Genomic DNA, 26,263 nt, shown 5'->3' with positions numbered 1-26,263 from the left:
GGTGTCCAAGGATGAAGAGGGAGGGGGGAGGCACTGGATCAGGAAGGCTGTGTGTTCCTTGCTAAGGAGTTGTATTTTATTCCATAGTGATGGGAACATGTGAAGGCAGGTGAGGGGAATGGAGTCACCTTTGGTTTCTTTTCATTATTTATTTACAGAAACCCAGTTCCAGCTAGCTTGAGCACAGTAAGTTGTTTTTAAAAATGAGATGTCCAGGGACAGCTGTGCCTTCAGGCCTTCAGGAAGAGCTGGATCCAGGTACTTGGACAACATTGGTAAGAACAGACCTCGGCCTATGTCTCTGCTTCCCTCCGAGTGGGCTTCATTCTCCTTTGGGAGCTCCCTGCGTGGCGGCAAAGGTGGCTGCCTGAGATTCCAGTCTCCCATTCTGTAGAGAAGCAGAGAAGGATGCTTGTTCTTGAAAAAGTTGAAAAAGTCCTGTGGTTGCCCCCATTGGCTGGGGTTGGGTTACAGGCCCATCTCTGAACCAATCAGGGTGGTTGATTTGCAAAGCTTGTGTCATGTGCCCACCCCTGCAAGCAGGGTTGGGGAGCCACATGGACTGAGGGGAGGGGTGTGGGAAGGGGAAATGAGGTATGGGGCAGGTAAAAACACCTGATGTCCAGTCACATAATGTATGACTCCATTGATATAAATGTCCAGGAGAGGTAAATTCAGAGAGACAGAACGCAGCTGGGTGGTTGCCAGGGGCTGAGAGGAGAGGGCAGGGGTTGGGGAGTGACTCTTTAGTGGGCAGTGGGTTTCCTTTTGGGTGATGAAAATGTTTTGGAACCAGATAGAGGTGGTGGTTACACAACACTAAAATGTGCTAACTTCCACCACTGAATTGTTCACCTTACGTTGGTTAATTTTACATTATTTGAATCTCACCTCAATAAAAAGCAAAAACACAGTAGGTGTCTACTGCCTAGGTATCCTGGGACACTCCCTCGTCCCACAAGGCCTGCTAGCTGATGTGACTCCCTCTTTCCATCCCTTCCTTCCTGCTTTCTCCCTCCTTAAACCACAAAGGGTTGGGGACCTGCAGCAGACTGCAAGCCAGAGATAACTGAGCGTGGTCACTGGCACAGCCTCTGCTCACTGCAGGGGCCACGGAAAGCTGGTGGCCGGTCCAGAAGCTGAGCTCATGTGTTTTCATGAGACCTGGTAGAGTGAGCTCCAGTGAGATGCCAAGGACATCTTGTCCATCAGCAGGACCTGTTTTCCTCCTGGCTTTGGTGGTGGGAGGGCGCTGTACTTGGTACTGTGCAAGGCTGCAGCCCCCACCGGCTGGGAGGACTTGGAGTGCTGGGTTTCTGTCACTGCTTGGCACTGAGGGTGTGCGCACACGATGCCCCCTGAGAAAGGGCTGGGCTAGGGGAAAAGCTGTTCGTCCTGGAATTGTAAAGAGGAAAGAGGGTTTGGCCCACTCTCTGGGCCTTGCCAGATCTTCCATGGTGGTGTTGGGGCAGAGCCCGCAGTGGCCTTGGGGCTTTCTCAGAGAGCCTGAACTGGCTCCTTCAGGAACCAGAGTTTGAATCAAAACCCCTCCCTGGATTGCTTAGCCCAAGCTGGCTGCAGTGGGACAAGGACTTCTGGTTCTCTGCAGGCCTGGCGCTGGGCTTAGTGGGTGTGGATGCGGAGACCGGTCCCTCTGGTGGGACTGTGCTCTCTGCTCCTACCTCAAGCTGGAGATGGGCTGCTGTCCAGTGGGTCTGGGCCCCATGGATGCTTCCGGGCCTCTCACAATGTGGTCTTGGACCCTCCTGCACTGAGTTGTATGGGGTTCAAAGCCTCGTTACCAGTGCAGATCCTGGCTCTCCACCCTGCCAGCTCCTACACCCCGAACTGACTGGGTCAGAACTTCTAAGAGTATATAAGCTCCTTTCGGGGATTCGTCCACAAGTGAAGTTAGAGAATAGCTGGAGTTTGGGAGCATGATTTGCTTCTGAAGGCCAAGGACTTTCCTCCTGTTTCCCTTCCTGCTTGGATGAGCAGGGTAGGAATTCTTAGATGTCAGCTTCTGGCAGAGATAGGATGGTGGGCCCTACGACCACTTGGCATGGGTTTGAGTCCCGACCCCACCACTTACCCTAGGGACTCTGAACTAACCATTTCACTTCACTGGTCCCCACTTTCCTCATCCATAAAAAGGGGATTCCCGAATTCATGTCTGCCTAGATGCTCAGAATGTGACCTTATTTGGAAACAGGGTCTTTGCTGATATAGTTGGTTATGGATGTCCAGATTAGATCATCCTGGGTTAGGGTGTACCCTAAATCTGGTGACTGGAATCTCTGCGAGAAGAGAGACACACAAAGAGGAGAGAAGGCCTTGTGAAGACAAGGCAGAGGGTGGAGGGAAGGGATGCAGCTACTAACCAAAGAAGAGCTGAGCCCCCCAGGAGCTGGAGGGGCCCCAAGGATCCTGCCCTAGAGCCTCCAGGAGTGTGGACCTGCCAACACTGTGATTTCCACTTCGGCCTCCCGAACTGTGGAAGGACTAATTTCTGTTGTTTTAAGCCACTCAGGGCAGCCAAAGAAAATAAATCACCCCCTCAAAGGACAGCTATCACCTTGAGCATTTAGTAGGTGCTCAACGAACTCCGCTATTATCATGTGCTGTCAGTGGCCCCAAGAGGGTCACCATGGCAAAAGGAGCATCCCCCAGGTCCCAGCCCCTGCTGGTGTGGTGTCTCGCCCCACACCCGCCTGGCTGTGTGGTATGGAGCCCTGGGCGGACAGAGCCGGGCGGGAGAGAAAACAAGGAGGCAGCGGGGAAGGGCAGCCTCGGGCTGAGGACTGCCGGAGGAAGGCTCAGCCCGTAAAATCACGGTGTGCAGGCCAATCGCTGCACGCTGACACATGGCACCCAGGGGGAGGACAGCGTGACCTAATGCTGGTTGTCACACCCTCAGGGCCCCTCCCAGCACCGCCCAGTGCTTCAGCGTTGCCCAGAGGGAGCCGTCCATCCCACCCCTGCCCCAGTTTGTACGCTCTCCCCCCTCTGCACACACAGCGGGACAAGCAGATCTTCTCAGCCAAGACTTCAGTGGAGGCTTATTGCTTGGATACTTTTGGAATGGGCAAGGCGAACAGTTTCCACTTCCCCGAGGGCAGCGGAATCGTAAACCCTGGACTTCGCGCTGCACATCTGCTGCAGCCACATGGGGAGAGGGTGCTGGCATGAGCCTGGAAGGGCTTGTTCCCAGGGCCAGAGTCCGTTCTCTCCTGCTTCCATCTGTAAAGAGAATGGCTTACAGATGGGGAAACCAAGGCCCAGATGAGTTAAGGACTTGCTATATACCTCCAAGTCAGAGAGCTTCTTGGCCAGAGAGCCAGGACTGGAATTGAGAATTTATCTTGGGCAAAGCTCTGTTTAACTTCCTGGACCAGAGTCCTCATCAGCTCGGCCGCCGCTACAAATGTCAACTGTCCTGCTCCCAGGTCCTGGAGGTGCCTCCCAGGTCAGGACATCATGACCCCTGGCTTCTAGAAACGGCTGTTTCTGTGCCCTCGCCTTTTGAAAGTGAACATGGTTCCTGACAGCAGCGATATTGGGTCTCTGAACTGCCGCCTCTCTGCCCACTCTCTGTTCAGAGATGGAGAACGTTTCCCCCAGGCTCTGAATCTGGGTTCTTGGCCACTATGCTGCCAGACCACTGTGAGAAAGAATTTTAGGGGACTCTATTATAGAGATGGGACATCGAGCCCGGAGGACAGGTCCCTGAGCATCCTGGGCCATGCAGCTTCTAACCTGTCCTCGGTCCTACCAGACAGCTGCAGGCTTTACTGCCCATGAGCCGATTTGGTGTATGACTTTGACTGGAATTTGCAGCAAGGCACAGGGCCACTGTGAGCTCCCCAAGGCTCCTGCTTATTTCTTTTACCATCATAACTTGAAGCCAATATTTAAGCATTACCAAGGCAACAGCCCAAATCTCAGCCCTTGGCCTCTATCCAGCCCCACATGGTGGGGATGAAGGAAGGAGGGGGAGCAAGGAAAATGAATCAGCCACCCTGCCGCCCCCCACCACCTGGGAAAACAGTGACCAAAAAAAACAGACCCCTGCTTCTCCTACAGGGCAGTTGTTCTTCTTTGCGGTCCTAAGACTCAGCGCTTTTCACGCAAGCTGAACAACATCGAGCAAGACCTCTGCCCCCAAATGTTATTTTATTTTTGCCGTTTGTGGTTGAACCAATAGGTTTCCAAACTTCTTATTGAAATGTAATATACGTGAAGAAAGCATACAAACTGTATGTGCACAATTTTTTGTCACATACTGATTGCATCCTTTCAACAGTGCTCAGGCCAAGAAACAGCACATGAACAGCCCCCTCAAGGCCCCCACATCCCCACCCCTCTTTGGCATAGCCCCAGGGTCACCATTATCTTAGCTGCTCACAGCATAGCTTGGTTTTGCCTTGTTTTATACTTCGTACAAATGGAATCACAGACTATGTTCTCTTCCAGGTTGAAGCCAAAAGCATTTTTAGGTACTGAGGGATTTGAATGGTCCTTCTTACTGCCCGCTCCTGGGAGGAGAGAACACAGAACAGAAGGCCGTTTCCCTGTCCCACAGGCCACGTGGGTGCCAGGACAGCAAATGGAAAGCCCATACAGGGGGTGGTACTGGCTTGATTTTAAAAAAAGAAGGCACAGCCTCCTTACTCCTGTGCTGTCTAACTCGGGTTTCCACCCGAGGTACCAGGAAGATCCGAGGGGAACAGCCGTCACAGCAAGCCCACCCGGGGCGGGGGGGCTCCAGAACCGTGGCCCCAGCAGTCCTCATGTCTCCTGGCAGGATGGCAGGAGGACCTCTCTACTGCAGGGCTGGCTCTGGGCATCCGTGTATTTATGCCTGGTCTGTGCAGGGCCAGGAGTCGGGCAGCTGCAGCCGGAGGGTCCCTGTGGTGTGGGCAGGGCTGGGCTCCTGGCTGCCTGGTCCACGCTCCCCTGCGGCCCCTGGGGTATTTACTTCCTATCCCAGGGTTGGGGAGGGGGGTGCAGCTCTTGATGCTTCCCCCTGGGGCCAGCCAGTGCATCTCCAGCTATTTGCAGAAGGACCAGCTTTTAAAACTTCCAACCCATTGCAAACTGTTGCCTTTGTGAAATGCAATAACCATGACATAGGCGGGGAAAATGAAATGGAAAAAACAAAAGCCGTATAACATACAAGTCCCCATCTCTCTTCTATTATTAGATCCAAGCGTCACAAAATTGCATTTCACAAAATACAATGGGACAAATTGACAAGGGGAAAAGGCATGTAGAAGTTTCTTGTGCTCACTCTTGATTTCTGTTCTTATTTGGTTAGGGCTGTGGGCCACGCTTGGACCAGCACATTCTTACACCCTCTGTCCCACCCAGAGCTGACCTGGACCGTGTCTGTGGGTTGTATCTTCCCGTGGCCCCTCTCATCTCCTCACTGGCCCATCTTCCCATTTCCATAAATGTTGCTGTAGCTGAAGTAGAAGAGACTGAACCACTGCGCCCACCCCATCTTGGGGTCTTGCATAGGACCCCGAGCACGTGGGCCTCCCTGGCTTCAGTGTCTACAGACCCTAAGGACTCACACTCCGCTTCTCTCCCACACGTGGGACATTCCCTCCGGTGCTGGGTTGGAATATGAGACAAGGAGGCAGTGCAGCACCCATCCTCTGGCACTTCCTCCTCCAGGGAGATGCTGTGGTGCGGGCAGGGGGTCCCTAGAGTGTGTAGTGGCAGCTGTGCCCCCTCCCTGCTGAGTCTGTCCTGCGGGTCAGTCCTGGGCCCGCTCGTCCCGGGCTTGCCCTCTCAGGGAGGCTCTTGGGACCAAGCGGACTAGCAGCTTTGTTCGGCTCAGGTCACCACCAGGTTCCTGTCCAAGCCCCCACCCCCGCCAAGCGCTCTCTGTCCCTATGGGAAATCCGTGGTCTTGGCTCCTCTTACTCGGGGGACATCTCTGAGGTTGCTCGGCCTCCCTCCCCTGTACCGCTGGGGCGTCTTCTCCATGGCCACTGACTGTGCCACTGGCCTCTCGGAATGACAGCCTATTGTGCCTCCTCTGACCCCAGGTGCCACCGCGTCATCTGATCACGATCACAACGGCTCCAGTACGTGTGGGACAATTTTCAGGAAGGGGGATGGCGAGGAGGGCAGAGTGAGTTTTCTACACGAGATCAGTATTGCTGGGGCTTCTTTGGGGACGGCGGGGCTGGGCTAACCCCAACCTGAGACTCACGCTGGGCAAGGGCGGGGGATTTACGAGCTGCCGCTGTTCCCGCTCTACACAACCTTCCTGCGTCTCCCTTTCCTCTCCTCATTCTTCTGCTTACTTTTTCCTTTTTCAGAACCCCGGCTGCATATTTCCCTAAACCAAACCATCTGTTTATTAGCTCTATAAGCAGTAATAAAGACAGCAAGGACCCAAGAGCCCTTGGGTCCTGGCGGCCCGAGGAAGAAGTTAAGTGATGTAGCGGGGACCTGGGGGGGATGTGTCTGCAGGGTCCCTTTCTCCTGCCTGACATCGCCTGTTCAAAGCAGCGTCTCCTTGGGGAGGAGCGGGGCCGCCTTTCCACTGCTCCCCTGCCTGCAGCTGTATGGTGGCTTCGGGGTCACCTGCCTGCTGCAAGCTGCTGGATGAGGAGGGGCTGGGAAATGAGCTGGCTGGTGATGGTGCTTACGGGGTGCCAAGATATCGCTCCCGGGGAATGTACTGAGCTGTGAGAACGGGCGAACCTGGGAAAACAGTCAGACAACAATACCGAGCGCCTAGGTGACAGGAAAAAAAAGAGGAATCTGTTTGGGAACAGATTTCAGCCTCGATGTCCAAGGCATTAGTAATTCAAGCAGCAGGGAGGGTAATATTTGGGAAACTATGAAAAGTCATATAACAATGTTCTTTTCACAGCTTTCATCATCGGCTTGCCTGGGTCCCAGTGCAGTCAGCCCCCTAATCATAAACAGAGGAGCATGCTGCCAACTGGCAGCGAGGTGTCAGCACGCTGCCTCAGCTGGGCCCCGGGCCTGTTCGAGGGCCAGGCGTCCTCCACCACCAGGCCCCATGTCAGAGGCCGGGCCCCGGGGAAGCTCAGAATGCTGAGTCCCACTCAGAAACTAGGGACAGTGGAGCTGACAAGTACAGTGTCAACCAGCAGGCGGGAGAAAAGATGAAATAGTAGATCAACAAAGCCCTGCTTTAAAAGTTAAAAAATTCAATTCAATTATTTTATTTTATGCTTCTTTTTTGGTGGGGGAAGAGGGCTGGGGGAGAGAGGTAGGGTGGTTTGTCTGGGACCAAGGGGGTTTCTGGGCTATAGCAGGACTTCTTGTTCTAAAACCGGAGAAGTCCCAAGCAAACCAGGAGTTGGTCACCCTGGTGGGAGAGAAAGTTTGCATAGGAAAAATCACATGATTCACTGTCCGCATTCACCGTTTGCCTAACTCACTGTTGAGACCAGGAAAGTCAGGTAACCTCCCAGGGCTTCCCTGTAAAAGGGATAGGTTGGAACATTGCGGGGAGGTGTAAATTCACCTGTCTATGAGCTGGGCAGGTAACCTGAAGGGTATAGGTATGAGGGCACCGATGCCCTGGGGGCTGGGGGTGGGGACTGGGTCCAAGGAGCCCTGGAGAAGAGGCTTCTGTCCTCATCCAGCATATCACCACCAAGTGGGATGTGGGCTCTGGGCTGCCAGATGTCTGATTTTTAAAAGAATTTTCTGTGAAAGCTCCCAGATTTTGAAATGTTGGCTCACATGCTAAGGACATCCTGTGTAGGCCACACAAACACATCTGATTGCCAACTGGCCTCTGGGCAACCACTCTGCAACCTCTTGACTACACAATTTCTAAGTTGCCTGTCAGTTCTAAAGTTCAATAATTTTACAAACTCCAGCCAGCCATCCCCTCAGTTCAGTGGAAATTAATCACATGGGTTACTTTGAGGAAGGATAAACATATATATATATTTCGGCAGTTGATTTCAGCCACTTAATTCTAAAAAAGTGGTTTCGGCAGTATCCCAGGCTGGTATATCTATCTATCTAGTAGCTGTAGACTCAATACTGTTAAGATGTCTGCTACAACCTGGAGGAACCTTGAAAACATCATGTCGAGTGAAAGAAGCCAGACGCAGAAGGTCACATGTTGTATAATTCCATTTAAATGAACTGTCCAGAATAGGTAAATTTATAAACATAAAGTAGATGAGTGGTTGCCTAGGGACTGGGGCAAGGAGGATGGGAGTAACTGCTAATGGGCTTGGGGTTTCTTTTTGGGGTGATGAAAATGTTCTGGAACTTAATAGTGATAATGGCTATACAGCCTTGTGAATATGCAGTTGATCCTTGAATAACATGGGTTTGAACTGAGCAGGTTCACTTATGCATGGATTTTTCCCAGTAAATATAGTACAGTACTGTAAATGTATTTTCTTTATGATTTTCTTAACATTCTCTTTTCTATAGCTTATTTTATTGTAAGAATACAATATATAATACATATACAAAATACATATTAATCTACTGTTTGTTATCCATAGGCTTCCAGTTAACATAGGTTATTAGTAGTTAAGTTTTGGGAGAACCAAAAATTATATGAGTCAAAGGTTTTGACTGCATGGAGGGTCAGAACCCCTAACCTCTGTGTTGTCCAAGGGTCAACTGTACTAGACACCACTGAATAGTATACTCTTAAATGGTGAATTTTATGGTATGTGAATTATATCTCCATTTAAACGTATATTGTTACAGCGTCAATTCTCCCCAAATTGGTCTATAGATTTTATGTAATCCCAGTCAAAATTCAGGCAGGCTCTTGGGTAGAAATTGGCAAACTGATTATAAAATTCAAAGGGAAATTCAATGGACATGGAATTTCCAAAACAATTTTGAAAAAGAAGAGAAAAGAAGGAGGTCTCATACCATTTGATTTCAAGACTTATAAAGCTCCAGTAATCAATCCAGTGTGGTATGGGTATAAAGAGAGCTAAATAGATAAATAGAACAGAAGAGAGGATCCAGAAATAGACTCACAGAAATACAGACAACAGATTTTCAACAAAGTTTCAAAAGTCATTCAGTGGAAAAAAGAATAATCCCTGCAAAAACTGTTCTGGGAGAACCGAATATCCATGTGCAGAAAAAACCCCTAAAAAACAAAACCAGAGCCTTGATGCGTACCTTGCATCATATAAAAATATCAACCCAAAACAGACTTAAATGTAAAACTTAAAAAGTACAGAACTTCTAGAAGAAAATACAGGAGAAAATCTTGTAACCTGGGGGTAGGCAAAGATTTCTTAGATACAAACAAACAAATGTTTATTTTGCTTAATAAGCTTATATTTTCCTTATTGAATGACCATTAAGCATTTGAGAAAATGCCAAAGTTGTTAGTCATTAGAGAAATGCGAGTTAAAACCACAATGAGATATTGCCACATATTTATTAGAATGGCTAAAATAAGAAAGACTGACCAACCACAGCAAGTGTTGACAAAGATGTGGGGCAGCTTGAGCTCTCATGTATTGCTGGTAGGAATGTAAAACAATACAACCACTCTGGAAAACAGTTTGGCAGTTTTTTAAAAAGATAAGCATACAACTGCTATATGGTCTAGACATTCTACTCCTATTTACTGTAAGTAGTTACTAAGTAAATACTTCTAAGTATTTACCCAAAAGAAAAGGAAATATATGTCATAAAAAGACTTGTAAATGGGTACTCATTGCAGCATTATTTATAAAAGGCAAAACTGGAAACAACCTGAATGCCAGTCAGCAGGTGAATGGATAAATTGTGGTATATCCATATAATGGAATATTACTCAACAATAAAAAAGAAATGAACTACTGATACATACAAAAACACAGAGGAATCCAAAATAATTATGCTGAATGAAAGAAGTCAGACAAAAAATCGCATACTTGTATTAGTCTGTTAGGGCTGCCGTAACAGAGTACCCCACGCTGGGTGGCTTAAACAACAGAAATTTAGTTTCTCCCAGTTCTGGAGACTGAAAGTCCAAGATCAAGGCATTGGAGATCTGTTTGTTTTTCTTGAGGCTTCCCTCCTCAGTTTGTAGATGGATTTTCTTCTGATGTCTTCACACGGTCATCCCTCTGTGTGTGCCTGTGTCCCACTCTCTTCTTATGAGGATACCAGTCACATCTGGGCCCACTCTAATGACTGAATTTTAACTTAACTACCTCTATAAAGACCCTGTTTCCAAATATAATCATATTCTGCGGGGCATATTAGGACTTCAGAATACGAATTTTGGAGAGGATACAATTCATCCCATAACAACACTGCATGATGGCCTTTATATAAAAGTCTAGAACCATTACAGGGAGCAGATCAATAGCTGCTTAGAGGAAAGGAGGAACCGATGACAAAGGGCATGGGGAAACTTTTGGGAGTGATGGATATGCTCATTATCTTGATGGTGGAATGTTTTCCTGAACTGATACATATGTCAAAAGTTATTGAATCGTACACTTCAAATATGTGCTGTGTGTTGAATGACAATTATAGATTATATCTCAATCAGTCTATTTAAGAAACATCTTCAGTGGTTGAGTTCTAAAAGGTGTCCTGGGCCTGGCATGCTTCTGGCTCCATCCTGTTAACAGCTGTCTTCAAAGACCCTGATGGTTGCAGGGGTGTCCCCCTCTTGCTCCCCTCCTCGCAGACCATGCTCCACAGTCTGAGCTTGGAGCTGCACAGCGCTGACCCTTCAGTGTCCCCCACACACCAACTTCTTCCTGCCCCAAAGAGGATCTGCTTCCTCTGTCTGGGATACTGCACACCTCCCACCACATCCTCACCTCCTCCTCATGCTGCAGGTCCCCCACCCCTTCTACGTCCTCATTCCTGAAACCTAGGAGTGTAATGAAACGTCAGTCCTGTGGTTGTGTTATGTCAGATGGCACCGTTGACCTTGAGACAGGAAGACAGGAGCCCTTAAAATCATTTGCTCTCTCTGGCTGGCGGCAGAAGTCGAGAGATGCAAAGCATGAGAATGGCTGGATGTTCCACCACTGCTCTGGAGATGGAGGGGCCATGTGAGGAGGAAAGAGGGTGCCCTGAGGGCTGAGGCACCCCCCTGACAGCCAGCAAGAAGGCGGGCCTCAGTCCTTGTTATCAACTGAAGGGTTGCATCCCCCTCAAGTTTATATGTTGAGACCTAACCCTCAATGTGATGGTGTTTGGGGAGGGGGCTTAAGGAGGTGAGAAGGTCACAGACATGGAGCCCTCACGAATGGTGTTAGTGCCCTTATAAATGAGACCCCAGAGAGTTCTTTCATCCCTTTCTGCCGTCCAAGGACACAGTGAGAGGATGGCTGTCTGTGAACCAGTAAGTAGGCCCTCACCAGACCCAGAATCCGCTGGCCTTGGTCTCGAACTGCCCAGCCTTCAGATCTGTGGGAAATAAGTGTCTGTTGTTTAAGGCCCCTGGTGTCTGGTACTCAGTTGTAGCAGCCCAAACGGACTAAGGCAGTCCTAGAACTGCAAGAAACTGGACTCTGAACAACTGGGATGAGCTTGGAAGTGGATTCCTTCTGAGAGCTTCTGGATGTGAGCCCAGCCCGGCTAACACCTTGATTTTGCCCATGTAACACCCTGAGCCTAGAACCCAACTGAGCCCACCCAGGCTGCTGACCTAGAGAACTGTACCCTAATAACTGAGTGTTGTTTTAATCTGCTGAGTTTGTGGTAACTTGTTATGGCAGCAAAACTGATACACCTCCTCACAGCAGACTTCCCTGATCATCATATCTAAAGCAGCCCCCAAACACCTTTGTGATTTTCTCAGTTCCTCTGTTACCTGCAGAGCAATACTTTTGAGTTTTGCCTTTCGCCCATGCTAGAACTTAGTGCATGAAGGCTGAGCCAGTGTCTGTCTTGTTCATCTGTGGTTCCTGAGTACTTAGGCCTAGGCCTGACCTGCCAGAGGCCCTGAATAGATGTCGGTGAATGGATGACTGATCCCTGAAGACCCTGAATCCTAAGTGCCAAAACTCAAATGATTTTCCCTGCCCCCTTCCTTCTAAGGGATGCAACTACAGCATGCTGATTTGAATTAGAAGACTTTTCAACAAATGTGAAAACAAAATAGGATTAAAAAAAATTATTATTAATTCCATCTAACCAAAACAGCTGGTTAGCCAACTTACTCAGCTAAAATTGAGATTTAACGTAGTACTTACTTAGACTCTTTCTGGGAAGATCCAGTGATACCGTTATTTTTTTTTTTGTCAGACATGATGACCAATTCTTAGGATTCCTGAAAAGTAGATAAGGGTGGAAAATGGTCTGGCAGTTCTTGGAAAGGTTACACAAGGACTTCCCATATAATCTGACAAATTTCACTTCTTGGTATTAAACAAGAGAAACGAAAACATGTGTGTAAACAAAATCGTATTCACAAATGGTCGTAGCAGCGGTATTCATAACAGCAAGAGGTGGAAATAACCCAAATGGCCATAAAATGGTGAATGGATAAATAGAATGTGGTACATCCCTGCAATGGCAAATTATGCCAACATAAAAAGAAATGAAGTAAGGACATATGCTACAACATGGATGAACCCTGAAAACGTTCTTCTAAGTGAAAGAAGCCAGACATGAAAGATGAGCTATTGTACGACTCCACCTACATGAAATGTCCAGAATAGGCAAATCTATAGACAAAGTAGGTTGGTGGTTGCCCAGGGCTGAGAGGGTATGAGGAGATGGCGGATGATGGCTGATGTATATGGGGTTCCTTCTGGGGTGATAACAATGTCCTAAAATGGATTGTGTTGATGGCTGTGTTAGTCGGCAAATATGCTAAAGCCCACTGCCTTGTGTACTTTAAAAGGGCGAATGGTCTGGTATGTGAATTCTGTCTCAATAAAAAGCATTATTTGACACAAAAGTAAGAAGGAAAAAGGGAACAGGGCTGAAAGCTGTAGGCACTGTGAAGATGAAGAACTGGGAATAAAAACCCTCAGCTCTTTTCCCCATTCCTGTGTCCCTCCCTGGGGGCTGCCTCCCTCCCAAGACCACCAGCAAGACTGAACCTAGCAAAGTTTTTACTATCCTGCTCCACTGAAAATGCAAGGATGCTTTCCAAGTTTGATCATTGCTGTTCTTGTACTTAGAAAAAAAAAAAAAAAAAACCAAACAAGCAAACCTATGTAAAATTGGACGTTTTAAAGCCAGAGAGTAGATGCAATCTTCAGACCTTCTCAATTGGGATTGCGGGATTGATGATGTTATGAAGGAATCTTCTGAATTTCTTTCTCAGGGTCCCTGCTGGGCCATCTGAGCACCAGCTTCAAGGACCTTCAAACCCTCTGCAGGAGATGGGCGTGCAGGCCTCCTCCAGGGGTCGGGATGCATTCAAGTCCTTCTTGTCTAATTTCAACAATGTGTGGTTGATCCCTCCCTGGAATTTCGGAATGCCTGGAAGGAACCCACCACCTGAATAACACATATGGCGGGGAGAAGAATTCCTCTTGGATCCCCGGGGACTCTGGTTCACACCCAGAGTGCTCCTTATTAACACTACTCGGAGACAGATGTAATTTATGGGAATCAAATCATCTGGCCTTGGACGGAATCACAGTTTGGAACCTGGAAACGTCAGGCTTGTAAGTTCGAGCCTGGAGAGAATCTTACAGCATCAGGTCAGCATCCAGAACTCACTCCCTATAAGTTCCTCTTGGCTTCAAGTCAGGGCCTGGGAAGGACAGAATCCATCTTCTTTGGCCTTTCACAAGCTTTTCCACTTAACCCAGAAGGTGCTGGGCTGTTCTGAGACCATGTCCTTTTACAAGCATGTGGCATTTGTGTTTAATCTTTCCTGGGACTTTCTATAACCAGATCTGACAAACTACTTTTATCCCAGATGGACAGGGCTGCTTGGTTCAACTTGAAGACTTCCTGATGGCTGCCCAGTCCTTACCCTGGAGGAACCGCACCCTCCAACCTGCTGCGGCAGCAGCGATGGTTGCCCAAGATAGCGTATGGCTTCCTTCCCTGGGGCCTGCTCGGCTGGCTGGCTCTCTGTGATGTCAGCCCTTCCCTAATCTGTGCATCTCCTGCTGAGATAAACATCTCTTCCCCACTCCGCCAAAATGTAAATTAGGTCTTCTGAGTTTGAAGCATGTCAGCTCCGCACTGAAGGGCCCTGTGCAAAGCTATTAATCCTGGGTTTTGCACAAAGGAGGACGATGTTAGGCCACTGGAAACCCTGAGCTACGGCCCCTGCAGGTGGAAGGTCACCTGGGTGTGCCGAACAGCTCTCACCAGGGGGCGCCACCCTCCTTCATCACCGTCCTGGCCCTGCTTCCAAATTTCAAAGGCTCAGGAAGGCGGACGGAGCGCCTTCCAGATTCTCACGACCGCACCGCTTGGCAAGCGGCTTCTAGGCATCGCCGTTTCCTATTGGGCGGTGGGAGGATTTTATGAGAGAAGACACAGCTGGCCTCACACAGGCTTTTTTGATAAAACAACCAAGTTTTGTATCGAGCAAAACAGCAGACTACACACACTAGTTTCCATTCCATTTTATGACTCAAAAGTACGTCCCCCCTTTTCCAGGTCCAGCAGCAATCCCTTTGGGGTCTTTGGTGGTGAAGAGATCCTCAGAAAGCAGCTCTGACAAAATGGAGCCTTTCTCTTAAAAGAGTCCATCCAGACAGGCGCTGGTCACCCAGGGTGCCGCTGTAGCCACCACACTGCAGCAAGACCTTTTCTTCCTGCGGCTGTTGGTCGTTACAAGGAGGCCAGGGTGGGCCAGGACCCCCGAGGCCGGGCCACGCTCCTCTGACTGTCACTGCAGGACGCCTCCCGCCAGGGCCGTTGGCAAACCGGGCGGTGGGGAGGTGCCGACTCAAGCCCTGGATAACCCTCAAGTTCACGGCTTCCTAAGCCAGCCATTTTTTTCCTCCTGTTTAATTGGAAGCACTTACTTGATGTTTCCAATTTCTCATTTTGCCAAATGAGAACTTTAAGGCCAGTGGCACATACTACTCTGACCATTTTCTAAAAAGAAAGCTCTTCCCACGGGATTACTTCATCTCAGAATGAATGACCAATGGATGGCCTTTGAATGGAATATATTTCGCCTTGTGAAACACTCGCTGCCTTTGCCCTGTGTTTTCTGCTTCGCTGCTCCGTGGCTGTGTCCTCAGGCCCGGCGTGCCCTGCAGATCCGAGGCCGCTCTCTCCCCTCCCCTCCTCCGCCTCGGGTCTGTGTGGGCCTGTGACACTGCCTTTTCACAGGGACCCTCGCACAGCAGCCTTCCGCTCGTCTCTGCATGCACCAAGCTGGCCTCAGCACCCTCTGTGTCATGGTGGGTGCGGGGCTGCTCGGCGCGGCTGAGCCCAGGGACATCCAGCTCTCTCGTTTCCAGGCTTCTTTCACTGACCCCCGGCCAAGCCGAATAGATATGGGACAGAAATACACAAGTGACGGGGGAAACGTTTGTATTACATCGGAAACCTCTGAAGCATTCTGAGAAGAAACCCAGTAATTGTAGCAAACACCTAAGGGTGGGAAACGAACTGGGGCTTTTGGGCAAGTTCCCAATCCCTGCAGAGAGACAAGGTCTGCTGAGGTTTGGGGCCGAGGACCGGGGTCTCTGCCTGTGCAAACACTCTGGGTGGGGGCATGGCCCACGCCTGCCAGTCTTGAGAGCTCTCCCGGGCCCTGGCCTTGGCACGGCCTGCTCTTGTTCACAGCTCAGAAAACCACCTCAGCCCAGTGGGTGCCTCTCAGCTTCTGTCTCCTCCTACTCAAAATATTGAAGACTCACATTTTCACAGCTTCTCTTTCCAACTTCCTCATTTGTCACTGCCCTCCCCAACCCTCCTCAGCCCCCGAGGCTTAACCAGTGCACCCCTCGTCTCTTACCTCTCTCATCGGTGGCTCCAAAACCCTGTTAGGTGCCCCGGACTGTTAATTCTCGCCTTATAAGGTCATCTGCAAGAGGTCTCTTCCTGTCCTAGCTGCCACGGGCCCACACAGCCGGTTCATCTCAGTGATTAGATACCAAGCTGCATGGCTCTGGGTTAAGTCTTCCCTCCTGTCAAAGCAAGATGATTCAACTGACACCTGCTGAAGATGGTAAGCCGGGCTTTATTCAGGTGGCCACGGCTGCAGGGGCTCAGGGGTGGAAAATTACTAAGAGGAAGCAGCACTGGGGTAAGGGGTTTCTTGCTTCTCGCAGGCCAGGTGGCTATACTCGACCTGGGGGCTGGTGGGGGTGAGGAACCTGGCCAGGTATGCAGGGTGGCGGTCTTTGCTGAACTGACTTAGCAGGATTCTTGCCAATTCTGGGTTTTACAAGGAAGGGCACAGAGAAGTCTAGGAGAAGGTACAGGAGCCTGAACACATGTAGTCAAGCAAAGAATTTTGTCCTCCTCCCACATTTGCCTCAAGGAGTCTCTCTTTTCTCATCCCCTCTGGTGCCGAGAATAACACACAGCTGCCCCATAATGCTGCGATGTGGGGAAAATGACTTTTTACCTTATGGAACCAGCGTTCTTCTTAGGGAACAAAAGGTCTTTGTTTACAGAAGTATCCAGCTAAGGGGTGCCAGGCGAGGCCCGCAGAGTTAGGAGAAAGGGAGACCAAAAAGCAAAACCAAGCCCCCCAAGCACCTTGAACTGTAAACCAAAAGAACAGGCATTTGGGAAGAAGGAGAGGAGGACAGGGGAGGAACCTGAGGGAGGGAAAGGACGCAAGAAGCAGGGTGAAGCCAGGACTGAGTTGGCAGAAATGGCCTCCGGATGCTTCAGAGCACCTTCAGGTTGTTTGCATTTGCCGACTTGCTCCATCTCCCCAAACCTTCAGCAAGAATACTCAGAAACATATTTTGTTGAGATTTGTATAATTATTTATTACTGCATTATTATTTGGTTTGCAAATCAAAGGAATGGGCTACACCTGCATTGGCATGGCACTGAGGAGGTAAAGCAACAGGTGGAGTCAGAACAGAGGGCAGGGCAGGGCAGGGTTTCGGGGCAAGCAGGAGCCAGGAGAAGCACAGTAGCAAGATGCTGGGGAGCACGTGGAGCTGCCCAAGGGCTGGAGCAAGATGGTGTCGGCAGCAGGCATCTGACTGTCAGTAGGTTAGTCTGGACTCATCTCATGGATGACCTGCCTGCTGCCTCCACACGGGGCTGTAACTCCACGAATCTGCTCTTCAGTAGGCATTAATGGAGCACTGACTGTGTGCCAGGCATGGTGCCACAGGATACTGGAGATGCAGGAGGAAATTGCTCACAGATCCACAGTTTGCATGGCTCTTGGGAACAGCCATCACCTCCTTCCTTAAAAGCTTTGCTGGCTCCTCCTGCCTGAAGGCCAAGTCTGCCTAAGTGCATGTTCAAGAGTGGAGTGTGGAGGAAGACCCTTTCCAGCTCTGCTCACCTGTCCAGGCTCCTCCTCTGAAATCCCTGAGCAGGCCCTTCTGCCCTCAGCCCACGCAGTTCCTGGGTGCTCTGGGAACACATTGGCCAGGCTGCGAAACCCACACACCTTGAATTCCGTTCCTGCTTTCTTGATGCCTTCTCGCCTGGACCTTTCTTGCTCATCCATCCAAGCCAAGTGTACGGTCGCTGGCCTCGTGGACCTCCCTGACCCCCTCTCCTTCCCCCAAGGCCAGCAGCCCCCATCACGTTGGTAGCTGGGTTCTCATGGTACTGTCAGCTGGCAGTGACAGACTGCACCCTCACAGTTAGCTGTCATGATATCTCCCCTCCTGAACCACAATGGGGAGAGGGTCCTGTCTCCATCTCAGAGCCCACCCAGCATCTGGCACGCAGTCAGCATCTGCTGCATTGAGCTGTCTAGGGAAGGAGGATGAGAAGTACTTTCACCTAAGGATTTGGAGAACTTTTCCCAGGGTCAGGACGGGAGCCTGGGGAATGATAGTTGCAGCCTCCCCTCTGACTGAATTCCATTCACACCCAGGAAAAGTGGCTCCCTTTCCCCCATCAGAAAACATGTGCTCCCACGAGCTGCCCCATTCTGTACCAGCACCACCCTGGCCGGACCTAGCCTGCTCTGCACAGGGTCTGAGAGAACTTGGACAAAGTGGACACCAGGCGAGATGAAGCAGTGGGAGTGAAGAAGCCCACGTTGCCCCATCTCCCTCTTCGTGCACCTCCAGGCACAGGCTGACAATGCTTCCCACATGGGCCGGGAAACCCCCCCTTTATTCCTGAGAAGTCGGCGGAGACAGATAAGCCTTAGCTACTCCTGGTCTAGTGGTTTTCAACACACTGTCTGGTGCAAAGACCCAGCTCATTTCTCACCAGCTGAGATGCAGCTTGAACTCAGCCGAGCCAGCACTCCCAGTTCCTGCAGGATTCTTGCAGGAGGGGAAATGATATGCCTTTGAAAAGAGTTGCCTTTCATGTGCATTTAAAGAGGAATCATATAATTCTATGCTCCTTGAAGCTACTTTTAATGCTTAATAAACCAAAGGGCTAAACCCCACATAGTATTGTGTTCTAGAGTGCAATCTAGAGATCTCCAAGGAGAAAAAAATCTGGAAATCTAGAGATTTCCAAAGAGGAAAATAGGAGTGTAGTGTTTGGAAGAAGGGACCTGGGAAATATTTAGGTTCCATCTAAAAACACCAACTGCACGCATCAGATACCATGGCCGTGAACCCAGGGTGTGGTGCAGATGGGACTTCTGGACACACCAGACCAAAACCCTCTTCAACCCTCAATTGGGCAGCTCTGCCAGCACCCCCACCCCCAACCCCAACCCCTGGTGAACTCTGGCAGCCCTGTGATCTTCCAGTGGCTGTTGGATAACAAAAAGTCCACTAGTCACTTCAGGTCTACAGGGTCTCTGTGCAACAGGATTCCCTGAAGTTAAATTTCTTCCCAATGAATGAAGAAGTTTGCTGCTCACGACCAGTAGCCTGTGGTGGGAAATGGTTTGGGGGGGTGCTTCTCAAAGGGTATATGCACCCTCTAAATGTGAATCTGCGTTCTCCAGAGAAATAGAACTGATAGGAGATATATACATGCACACATTTATTTTATATCTATCATGCATATTAAAATATATAATATTTACTATATATAAGGAATGTATATGTATCCATATGTATCTGTATATGTATATAACACATACATTGTTCTGACTCTCCTTGAATAGACTTTAGGGCTTCTTGCCATTAAGATTTCTTAGGCACATGAAGGACACCAGCTGTCTGGTCCACCAAGCTCCTGGGTACATGTGTCAGCTCTGAATGGCCTTGAAGTCCTTTTCACTAGGTGCCTTCCATTCATCCCTGGGGAGAGAGGGCAGGGCAGGGCAAGTGCCACAGCACCCAACAGCTCTTCAAAGAAATCCTCTAATTCCCAGTCTCTCCCTCTTGGCCTCCCCACCCTCCAGCCTGTGGGTGGTCCCAGACTCTCAGACAGCTCTATGCGGGCACTGCTGCGCAGGTCTAGCGCCTCACTGTGGAGGAAGGGAGCATTGGCACCTACCCGTCTGTTCTCTGCTTCAGAACCTTTGCCAACACCGAGGCAGTTCTTTCTAACATCTTGCTCTGTGTGCACTGGCTGCGGGTAGCAGGCCAGCAGTTGGTTTTAACAGGACAGCTTGTCTTCTTTGGCTTAATGGTGTCCCAAGCATTCATTTCCAGGGTCCCACAATCACCAGAGGTACACTGGGAGAGGGGAGGATGGCAGCTGGAGCAGCCTTTGTGCGCCAGGCTTTAGAGAAGGTTGCTTAATCACCTCATGGTCATAAATGGCTGCTGCGGTTCCAGGAATCATGCCCACAGTCATGAAAGGAAGAAGAGGAAGGGGCATTGCCTGCTTGCTGCTTGTAGAAAGAAAGTGGAACCTCTTCCAGAGGGCCTCCAGAAGACATCCTCGCATGCATCCTCTGGTGGAACAGGGCCTGGCCTATTTGTCTCTCCCAGCCTGAGTGGAGATGGGCAAGGGAGGAAGGGAGAGTCCCAACATGCCAGTCATGGTGACAGTCAACATCTGTCTCGCCAAGCAGCTCACCTCCACCGAGGTGGTGACTTTGCTTGGAAAACTTCCCCGTCCCCAGGCCCCAGGCTCTCCTCATTAGCAGATATTAATGGGCTCTCCTGTACACGAGACACTACATGTAGAAAAATTAGGTTCTGTTATCAAGGGGTTCGTTCGGTTCTTGTATAGTCCCTACACAGATGAGTTAAAACTTTTTACTCTCACTGGCACTATTAATAAGTTGTGGTACTCTTTCAACTTTGGCTCAAGGAAATTCAGGTGTTACAAAGTGACCCGGATGTATGGGATGGACTCAAAGTGTGAAAACGTGTATCAGACCACTGAGACAGAAGAGAGGGCAGTTCTTTGCAACCTCTGACAAAAAATTGGGTGTGGTCTTAATATCTGCTTCTCTTTTATGGAAAGTGTAGTTTGATACAGTTTCTATGCAGGCCTTTCTGGGTAGAACTGTTGTTTAGGCTGTAGGTAGCTGAATTTCTGGTCTAAAATCAGTTTTTCAGTCAGATTTTTCTAAGGGCTCCAGTGATGCCCTGAAAGGCGGCTGGCTACACTTCCAGCCTAGTTCAGAGCTTTTACTGTGTTTAAAGGAATGTTACTCCTTCAGTTCACTAAGTCTTGTCTTTCAGGCCTAAAATAGCTTCAAAGTTACAAGACCCAGTGCTGGTAGAGACACTTAGGCACCAGAAAGAAGCTGGCTGGTAATGCGATGGGAGCCTTTTTAAAGCTATTTATGATGGTATTAGGTTTGGGACGGGGTGCCCTCCCTATTTCAGTCAGGATGACCCATCAGACGCAGGAGACAGTCGGAACCGAGACTGGTGCGTTACTGTCATTATTTTTATGAAGTTGTTCGTAGGACACGGCTTCGATCTGTGGGCAAGTGGGCTCACTGATGCTGTACTCCTGAATCCTGTGAGCTGCCCTGTCCTGTCTGACTGACAGCTGCCCAGCTGCCCAGCGCGCTCTTCGCAGCCAGGATGATCCCGGAAAGGAGAGAGAATAGTCTGAGCATGCCGGGCTCCTCCCCATCTGCCCAACTGGGAAGGGGGCTCCTCCTGCTTGGGAGAGGACTGGGTGAGAGGAGCCCGTGTTAACGGGGAGGGAGAGAAGCAAGGAGTGTTACTCTAAAGAACTGCCTTTGCGTGGCAACATGAGGAGCTGAGCAAAACTGTCCACCCCCTCCCCGTATATATGAACTTTGAACATTACAAACCTAAGCCAGTGCATTATGCTCTGATCTGTGATAGAGCAAATGGCTGGGATTCTAGACTCTTCTGCTCCTTTTATGGATCTCCCCCCACTGACTTATCTGCCATGTGTAAGTCAGAGCCTCTCTGAGCTTCAGTTTACTTATTAAAACAGGATAATAACAGGGCTGATTCTAATTAAGCCAAATACTGCTTTTACCTTATCATATATTTTACTATACTAGCTATGAATTATATTACTTGCATCTTACATATATATGAAAATGGCTACATTCAGACAATGGGATATTATGTAGCACTAAGAAAAAATGAGTTATCACACCTGACAAAGACATGGAGGAAACTTAAATGCCTATTAATAAGGCAAAGAAGCCAATCTGAAATGACTGTCCCAACTATGTGACATTCTAGAATGGGCAGAGTTATGGGGACAGTAAATGAATCAGTGGTTGCTAGGGGCTGGAGGGAGGGATGGATAACGGGGAGCACAGGGGATTTGGGGGCAATGAAGTCACCCTGTGTGATGCTATAAGGGCGGACTCATGGAGTCACACATGTATCAAAATTCATAAATGTGCTGCACTCAGAGTGAACCCCTCTGTGAAGTGTGGACTTTGGGTGGATTTTGCTTTCAAAACTAAAGTCTATTAAATATGTATCTATGAAAATAGTTAGTAGAGAGGCCTACTGATTCTTAGAAGTTCAGTATATTGATTCTTAGAAGTCCAGCCTATTTCATTCCAAAGGTCTGGCCAACAAATTCTTCCCCCATATTTGAAATGGTCATCGCGTCAGGCAGAGGCGGAACAACACCCATGTTCTTCCAGTGAAGACACTTGCTCGGGCAACTTCATGTTTCTCTGCTTACGTCTCCCTCCAGGCCGCCATAGGCTCCCTGCGCTCACCCTGCACGCCCAGAACATCGCCAGGCCAGCAGTACACACCGTCCCTTAGACACAAGGAGTATTATTTAGTCTAGGAACTCTCAAAGGAAATATCTGCTTGCACGTGAAAAATCTCTGGAATTTCTCTGTTCCTCTCTGTCCAACGTCCCTGTATCTGTGAAACCGCCTCGAAAAGCTTCTACACACAAGTGATGCCTTGTTCAAGGCTGATGAGCACGGGCCCCATGCCAGCACACTTCTGTCCCTGCCAGTGTCACGGGGAGCTGCTCCTGCCACTCGACACTGGCTGTGCCCAGAAGGAAGAGGAGGAAGGAGGCGGCGGGGCGGCCCCTCTGGAGATCAGAGGTGAGAAGTTCTACATAATCAGGGAAATAAATAGAGGAACAAAATCCACAGTGTTCAGTCTCCCATCCTGGAGTATCTGAGCCTCACTGCTTTCCACTCCATAATTAAGGCAAGAAAGAGTTTGGATTTAGACCATAATAAGAACTATGTGCTCATTTGAGTCTCCTCCCCGTCTCAGCAACTGATACTGACAGATGTGGAGTTTATTTAGATTAGGCGCCATGGGACCCAGGGACATCCAAGGGCCTTCCAGAGCGGTGTGGGAGGCACATGGTATTGAGAGTCTTTCTGCCTTTGCCACAGGAAAACACTCCTTCTCCCCTGTCTCCTGGGCCCCCTCCACCCCTCAGCCCCAACTGCGGCTCCTGTGACTGTCCTGTCTCCATCTGAGTCCGGTGTCAGCCGCAAAGGCTGAAGAGCACCCCCCACCCCCGCAGTTTCTGCCGTAACCGGCTTTTACAGTAGCCTTTTCCTGCATGCTAGCTGGTTGGGTTAAACAGACTAACACAGAAAAGGGAAGGTGGAAAAGAATCTGAGGGGAAGAAGGCACCCTTTGGAAAACAAGAAATATCCAAGTACCAGGTGTGAACGTTTTAAATAGAAACCTGCTTACATTGCACTTGGAATAATAGCAGCTGGTGCTTGGAGGTCCCCATTCTTTTCAGAAGACTAACGTTTAACTTCTAGACAGTTCCGGGACAGTCTCAATGTCGCATGAATTCACTGTAGCCAGTGCTACAGTGCAGTGGCCCAGTCTGTCTGTGCACCTCCAATTCAGAGCTTAGCAGTTTAGTTTCTAAGTTATATGCTCAACCTCTCACATTCCAACACACACACAATGACTCTTTTTCAAAATGCAATTGTACATGGGAATTTTATGACATCAAACCCTTAAAAATGTGGAAACTTGGGTTTCAAAACACTTCATGGGGGAAAATAATAAACCTCTTGATTTGCAATTTCTTTGCTCTGCCCGTGGTTCGCTTCTGAACCTGTGGCCGGCCCATGTTTGGGGGACTGGGCTTGGGGGGCATAACCCTTTCCCAGGTGCCTGGTGCTGGCACAGCAGACTGCTCCCTCTGACCTGGAAATATTTCCCCTTCATTCAGGAACAGAGAAGTTACTTTTGGGGGTCACTCCCAATCCCACGAAAGGCTTTTCAGACAAGGTGAAAGGAGAGAAGTTCTGATTTGTTGGGCGTGACAAGGGAGCTTTCAAATTATAAAACTGCGGGTGAGAGAGTGGGAAGGGCCTGTCCCTGCGGTGGGTGCAGGGAGTGCCCGACAGAAGTAAACTCCTGGGGTTGCCAGGAGGAGGAGGCGCTGCAGGGCCTGCTTCCTCCAGGTGGCCCTTACCCACACTTTCCAGTCAGGCTGTTGGCAGCAGGCGGCTGTCCTGTTTCCTGTGGCTTGGGCATCAGCTTTCCAGCTCCCCCTGGAAGGCCTGGGTACCTGCTGCCTGCCTGGGCTGCCTCGCCCACAGCTCTGCCAGTCAAACTGCTCTGTTCCAAGCAGGGGAGGGTGACAGCATCTCAGATGTATTTCCTCCTGGGCACTCATACAAACGCAGGACCAGCTAGCCCCCGTGGAGCAAACACCTGAGTCCCTAAATCAGAGAAGGCTCTGTCTCCCCTCTAGAATGACCCCACTTTCCTATGTCTACTGGGAAAGCAGAATATACAGAAGCAAAAGGGTAGCAAGGAGGAGGGAGAGAGACAGAGCATTAGTCCAGCTCCTTGATTCTCCAAGGAAGCAGGGCACATGCAGCTCCCCTCAGCTTCAAGACTTTACTTAGAATTCCTCAATTGCTACAGAAATCTTTGCAAAAATATCCAGCACCTAGACTCCTCTGGCTGTGTGGTGAGCACCTGATAAATACTGAGTGCAGCGCTGGGCTCGTGCCAGGCGGTGACAGTACACACAAGAGTAAGATACTCCTTGCCCACGTGCAGCTGGTGTTCCAATGTGAGGCCGGGAAGGAACACGATGAGGAACGTGGGCTGGTTCAGGTAGCGGTAAGAGCTCGGGCGTAATCACTTGTGAGGGGGACCCATGGGAAAGAGCCAGGGGAAGGCCTCGCTGATTAGCAGCCATGTGGGCAAGGACCCAAAGGGAGAGAGGGAGCCGTGGGGAGGACAGAAAGTGTTCCAGGCAGAGGAACCAGCCTGTGCCAAGGCCCTGAGGTGGATGTGGGTGCAGTGCATTCAAGCATCAGCAGAGTGGCCAGCGTGGTGATGGCCAAGTGGGCAGAGAGCACAGGCCCTGAGGCCAGAAAGGGTGAAGGAATAAACTGTGTTGTGGGCCCCATCTTCACAAACTTCCAGAAGCACGTTCAAGGGAAAAGACCATTTAGATTGTAAGCTGACATGACTGTGACAGTGATGGATACAACAGGCGACAGGGCTGATGGCAGGTGCCGGGTGTCTCTGTGAGTAATGGCAATGGGGAGACAGAGAGCATCCTGGATCTGAGAGAGGCTGTGCTCCTGAGGAAGGTGTGCAAGAGAACTGGTCTGAACTGCACCCCGTCAGGCTCTTTGGACCCTCAAGCGGCAGAGATGCTCTGACATCTCCCGTGGCTGCTGGTCCCCTGCTTTAGATAAGAGAGAGTGGAGTCTTTATCCTACAGCGGCTCCTGCGGAAGCCAGGGGAAGAGAGAGCTCACCTCCTTACAGCTGGGCACAGGTCCCTGCCTGTTGTCCCTGTGCTGCGTCCTCCTCTGCAGACTCTGGCCCCACTGTTCCATTAGGAGTGATAATGTGGCCCTTGGCTCATGCTCTGCATCCTCCATGTGGACGGGGAAGAAGCTTCCTGACAATCTGCCTTTGCATCGGGCCTAAACCATCTCCTACTCCAGATTTTTCCTCCTAGGTTTTGTTAGACAAAACTGTTCCAGCAGACAGTGCTCACAGTCATTCTGGGGTCCAAACCAAAGCGCGGTTTCCAAGCTTCCTACGATCTTATGTGCTAAGATAAAGAAATGGCTCCCAAGCTGAGAGGGGCACTTCGGACCTGGACCACATGCTTTATCACTGCAGCGGCGAGGCGCTTAGGTGAACAGTCCCGGCCCTTAAGGCCCTTGCTGCTCTGATGTCCTCTGGAGCGGGGCTTGTCACTGACGATGGTCACCTTTCCTTTCTGCTCTCAGCAGTTTTCCCAATAACCTCCATAAACTTAAGAGAACATCATTCCATAAACGTGTGTGCTTAACATGAGTGTTTTGAGCTCTTGTGAGCTTTTGTTTTTTGTTTTCACCAGTGTGGGGAGCTGGCCTAAGGGACATTCTGGCCTGTGGGACAGTTACCTTTGGAGGTGGCTTCCAAGGCATTCTGAGTCACCCCTCACTACACAAGTGCAGCCATCCTGGAATAAATGATTAAAAAACAAACAAACAAACCACCTACCCTGTTTCCTGGCAGTCCTGAAGCCCTAAGGGGTGAGATGTCGCGATAGCAAGGGTGCAGGGTGGAGAGCAAAGCAGTGTGCCGTGGGAACCCGGGTGCAGGCCCGCCGTGCGCCAGCTGCGGCTCCTGGGCTCCCACAGGGGAGCGTTGGCAGGGCGGTGAGGAGAGCCAGGCCCCAGAAAGTGCCAGAGAGAGTGGGGAGCCTGGGTAAACTGTGAGAACATCGTCCTGGCAACGCCGACAACTCTGGTCAGATTCTAGTGGGAATGCTGTCTGCTGACCAGCAGCTCTGATTCCTTTGCTAAAACCCCAGCTGTGCTGGGAACTGACCTCATTCATGAAGTAAACACTGAATCAGATACCAGCAGGCCGAACCCTGGTTGAGTGGAAATAACA

At 49.9% G+C, this 26,263-nt stretch overlaps 2 long non-coding RNA genes across 2 annotated transcripts; one reads left to right on the top strand and one right to left on the bottom strand.

The window, feature by feature from the left end:
* LOC118968654 (uncharacterized) lies at positions 1–26,263 on the bottom strand. The gene is made up of 4 exons (XR_012129971.1): positions 25,868–26,263; positions 15,890–16,061; positions 12,195–12,271; positions 1–388 (listed from the first exon to the last, which is right to left on the bottom strand). It is a non-coding gene; the product is annotated as an uncharacterized lncRNA (long non-coding RNA).
* On the top strand, positions 420–7,167 carry LOC140848644 (uncharacterized). The gene is made up of 3 exons (XR_012129736.1): positions 420–4,496; positions 6,057–6,142; positions 6,333–7,167. It is a non-coding gene; the product is annotated as an uncharacterized lncRNA (long non-coding RNA).

The sequence above is a fragment of the Manis javanica genome, chromosome 4 (genome assembly GCF_040802235.1).
Source record: "Manis javanica isolate MJ-LG chromosome 4, MJ_LKY, whole genome shotgun sequence".
Lineage (NCBI taxonomy): Eukaryota > Metazoa > Chordata > Mammalia > Pholidota > Manidae > Manis > Manis javanica.
Note: the sequence above shows the minus strand (reverse complement) of the source record. Positions and strands in the feature narration are given on the sequence as shown.